The sequence below is a fragment of the Nicrophorus vespilloides genome, unplaced genomic scaffold (assembly GCF_001412225.1).
Source record: "Nicrophorus vespilloides isolate i.1.1-1 unplaced genomic scaffold, Nicve_v1.0, whole genome shotgun sequence".
Taxonomy (NCBI): domain Eukaryota; kingdom Metazoa; phylum Arthropoda; class Insecta; order Coleoptera; family Silphidae; genus Nicrophorus; species Nicrophorus vespilloides.
Window position 1 is genome coordinate 10,481 of NW_017096960.1, and position 5,373 is coordinate 15,853.

Genomic DNA, 5,373 nt, shown 5'->3' on the forward strand with positions numbered 1-5,373 from the left:
TAACATTTGACTGCGAAGATAACCTTAAATATTCATTACTTAAGCGTGTTATTAATACAGCGTTTATTGCATAAATACTTTGTCTGTGGACTAATATCCTGGATGATATAATATGTGTTGTCCTTCTACTTTTTATTTATCCTTTGGTTAATTTTTTTTATTGTTTTATCAAATATTTGTAACTTTTTGGTTGTCAATATTCGAAATGTCATAAAAGAAGCGTTACTATTTTGTTTTGACATAATTTGTTTTCTGTTGAGGTTATGTCACTTTTATGAAATATTTGTTGTCCTTCTAGTCTTTATTTTTCTTTATCCTTAAATTAAAATTTATATTAAAGAATTTATTTTGTTATATAAAACATTAATAATTTGTTAGTTGTTAAATAGTCATAAAAGAAGCGTTACTATTTTGTTTTGACATCGTTTGTTTTCTGTTGAGGTTATGTCACTTTTATGATTTTTTTTGCCCTTCTAGTCTTTACTTTGTTTTACTGTTGAGGTTATGTCACTTTTATGAAATATTTGTTGTTTATTTTTCTTTATTCTAGGGTTAAAATTTATATTAATGGAATTTATAAACAAAATGTCACAAAAGAAGCGTGACTTTTTTTGACATCATTTGTTTTCTGTTGAATTTATGTCAATTTTCACGACTTTCAAATTAGTAAGAACCTTCCAAACTTTTATTGAGTTAACAAATTTCTTTGTTTATTTATACGTTTTGATCTATAATTGTACGTTTAGAAATCGTCGAACCTACGCGAAACGTAAACTCTTGACCTACAAATAAAATTCAACGTGTAAACATATCTACATTACATAAATCTTTCATCAATTCAATGTCTGCTTTACCAATGTTTTATAATTAAAAAAAAACTATATTTCGAATTCATTCATTCCTAATTTTAAGGCTAATTCACCTTTCAATTTTATCTTTTAAACATTTGAAGCCATTTTTTTGAGCAATAAATTGATATAACACATATTTTTATAAATTTTTTATACATAAAATGGATACTTCTAAAAGTGGTAATAATAATTATAATAACTTAATAAATTATCACAATTATTTTCTATTTTGAAAATTGTTCAACCTACGCAAAAACGTGTTTTCTTTTGAGCTACAAAATAAAATCATCATAAATATAACAGTATTATTTAAATTGTCTTTAATTTCCATTTCTGGTACGCCAATTAATACCGAGTGGAATAATTTGGAGAGATGAACTTGGAGATTAGATCATGGCGAGATTCACTGGAAATTGTTGTTCGTAAATTCGTCTGTGACTGCATAACAATGTTTCGAATGGAAAAGTTTTCATTTACATTTAACATTTTATTTAAGAAATGTGATGTCAACATAAATTTATAAAAATAATTTATACGAACTTGAAAATTAAATTTTAATGTTGCATAATATTGTTTATATTTTTGATGATGAAATTTCGAACATTAATTACAACACGTGCGTTAAAAATTATAATATTCCAAGCTTTGTCATGTAACTTGAAATACACATAATTTCAATGTAATTTAGAATAATTCTATAATTAAGTTATGTAATTGAAAACAAAAATATTTACAGCAAATTGTCAAATTTAAAAATGGAAATGAAAAATTTTAATTTCATATTTTTGTTTTAAATGAATTTAAGAATTTTGTTTCGTATTAATAAAATTTAAAGTAATATAAGTAAAAATTTGCAAATAAAAAAAAAATAATAATTAATTAGAGAAATGGAAACAATAAGAAAATATTGAATCTCCGTTTATATAAACACATCTTAAGTTAAGTTTTTAAGCTGACTTTGATGCAAAAATATAATTGCAATCTTCGCAGATTTCGTCGAATTGTTTTGCTGATGCCTTGAATTGACTTGCATTTTTTTTTCGTTCGTTAATTGACATTCGTTGCACTCCGAAACAAAGGAAGAAAAAAGTTTCCATTAGCGATTTGTGTTTAAATGTTTGTTTTTTCTCTAATGACAGCAAATTAATACTTCATAATTGATAGGAAAGTTTGGTTATTTACACAACGTTTCAATTAAATTCTGTTATAACGATGAAAAGTTAATAGCAAATTTGGTTATAACGACGAAATGTCAATATCAAACTTGGTTATAAATATATAACCTTAAAATTAAAATTACTTTAAAAATGAATCAAATTTATTTATGACGTTCATTAGAAATAATTGACAGTTTTGACGTTACATCATAATTGCAACTGTTTCTTGTTTCTGTTGTTTAACTGATGTCTTGGACACTTAAATTGACATTCGTCGCACTCCAAAAATAGTAAAAAAAAAGTTTCCATTGGCGATTTGTGTTTTTATGTAATGATAGCAAATTAATACTTCATAATTGACAGGAAAGTTTGGTTATTTACACAACGTTTCATTCAATTTTGATTATATATTCAATTTATTTAACCTTAAATCAAACTTATAACGTTAATTAGAAATAATTGACAGTTTTCTTCCTCGCAGTTTACGTTAATCATCTCACCGAAAGTACGTATTTTCTTAATACACTATCATATTTACACAATCATCATCTTGAAAGCAAGATTAAGAAAACGTGTAAATAAATTTCAAGATTTCGGAAAGATTCACTTACGAAATTCATATTATTCCAGTACATTCTGCTAATTTCAATTTTAAAAAATCGTCATATCTCAGTCATTAAGTAACATTATGTAACAATTGTTATATAATCAAAAGATGCGTAATAGGAATTGGTTTTGAAAAGTCGATATGAAAAAATTGTGTTTTTTTTTTTTTTGAAAAAATGTGAAAAAATTTAAATTTTTCTCAATAATTGATTAGTATTACATAACAGTAGTTATACCAGAAGATGCATAATAAAAAACGTTTCTGATGTAAATATAAAATATGTATAAAATTTTGTACTTTTTCAGTTAAATTAAAAAAATAAAAAATAAATTCTGTTTTTGAAAAATTTCTAATATTTTTTAAATATTAGCAATAATTGACAGTTTTGACATTACATAACAATTGTGACTGTTTTTTTGTTCAATTTATTTAACCTTAAATCAAACATATGACGTTAATTAGAAATAATTGACAGTTTTGACGTTGCATAAGAATTGCAATTTTTCGTAACACGTTTACTTATTTAATTGTATCGATTTAAATACTAATTACGATTTCTATAAACTATGCAGATTATGTGTTTATAACGTAATGAATAAAAATGCGGCAGCGATTTCAAGGATAAAAAAGAGTATGTTTAATTATTTAACACGATCATTGTTTTCTTTCTCGCTAATTGCGTCCAGCCGGCTTGTTTCTCCCAGGAAAAACGGACTTTCACTCGACGCATTTGATTGAAATCGCTTTTGGAAAAGCAACGCGGAAACGGCGCTTCTTTCAAATGAATGAAGCTACCTTACACTATACCAGTTTTGCGAAATGATAGAATTTGAATTTCGCGCCAGAGAATGACACGTGGCTGGCTGACAGGTGTCAACTGTTTGGAATACGGTAAACAATGCGTCTTTGGCAATGCGACCGTGAGACGCAAAAACTTTGACTTTTCAATTTATGTCCTTCTCTTTCTTACTTGCGTTTTCTTGTTTGTTTTTTTTTGGTCGTTTCGTCTGGAAAATGCTCGATTATATAAATAACGTTTATGCGAATCGCAATTCAAAAATCCGCGCATTACACGTTTCGTACGTGCAGACACAGACTAAAGTTTGCTAAAAATAAACGAGAGCTAAAATTCCTATTAGGAAAAGCGACAGAAAATCTTTTGGAAAATCAAAAATTGTAGTGTAAATGGAAATTATAAATTGTCCCAAACTGAAATTACTGAAATTTTGAAGTCAAAACTTAAAGTGATGTTTTTGTGTATTCATACTGACATTATTATTCATAATATTTATTGCAAAATTTCATAAATAATTACAGACAAAAACAATGTATTGCATCAAATTATATTTTTTTTTGTCAACATAAAATTTACGTCAGATTTGTGCAAGTTTTTATCATTTTATTATTATTAAAGCAAAAGGTGAATTGCATCATTTTTTTTTTGCAATTATTTAAATTATAAACATTGAAAATGCGATATAAACGTAATCTTATCTGTGACAAATACATACGTTTGGATGTGGTCAGACGAAGTGAATCAATTGCATCACGCGAGAGGAAACGAAAACATGTTGCATGTTTCCCTGATGTTTTCTGATGAAATATGTTGATTGTATTGGTAATCCATATTGTTTTCTTCCTCACAGTTTACGTTAATCATCTCACCTTTGACCGAAGATCCGAAAGTACGTACTTCTCTTAATACACTATCATCTTCACACAATCATAATCCTGAAAGCAAGATTAAGAAAACGTGTAAATGAATTTCAAGATTTCGAAAAGATTCACTTACGAAATTCGTATTATTCTAGTACATTCTGCTAATTCCAATTTTAAAAATCGTCATATCTCAGTCATTAAGTAACATTATGTAACAATTGTTATATTATCGAAAGTTGCGTAATAGAAAACTAAAAAAAAAAATATTTATTTTTTTAAATTATGAAAAATTTCAAAAAATTTCTCATTAATTAATTAATATTACATAACAGTAGTTATATCAGATGATGCATAATAAAAAAGCGTTTCTGATGTAAATATAAAATATGTATTACGTTTTGTAGTTTTTCAGTTAATATAAAAAAAATAAAAAATAAATTGTGTTTTCAAAAAATCTTTATTTGTTTTTTTTTTGTATTACATTTTTTTTTGTAATAAAAACTAAAATTAAAACTAATTAATAAAAGCATTTATAAAAAATCTGATGTCTAGTCTAAGTAAATGAAATAGGAAGACATTGCATTTTCAACTTTGACAGCTGATTACAGAAGAATGATAAATGTCACATACTTGAAAGTAGGTTCATTGAAAGGCCATAATTTTAGCTTTAATTTGCATATTCTATGTTGTAAGTGACAAATATAGTTATCAAATAATAAGATAAAATATGAAGACATGACAAAATTTGAAAAATGTCAAACATTAAATATCCTTACGCAATATTTTTTCTGATGTAAATATAAATTAATTAACAAAAGTTTTACAGTTATTATTGTATAAAATAATAAAAAATTGAAGTCTCGAAAAATTTGACAATAATTTAGAAAAATGACAAATCTGTAGGAATAACAATAGGAATATTTTTTAATTAATGAATACAACATTTCTAATTTTCCTAAAGTAAATGTTTCATCATGTTTCTTGAGCTGAACGACCGAAATACTAGTTGAATCAACGAAATATATACATCGATCGATCCATTCCTTTTGGATCCAATTTATTTATAGTTGTTCCAATGCTTCGATTGATTGATAGTGTA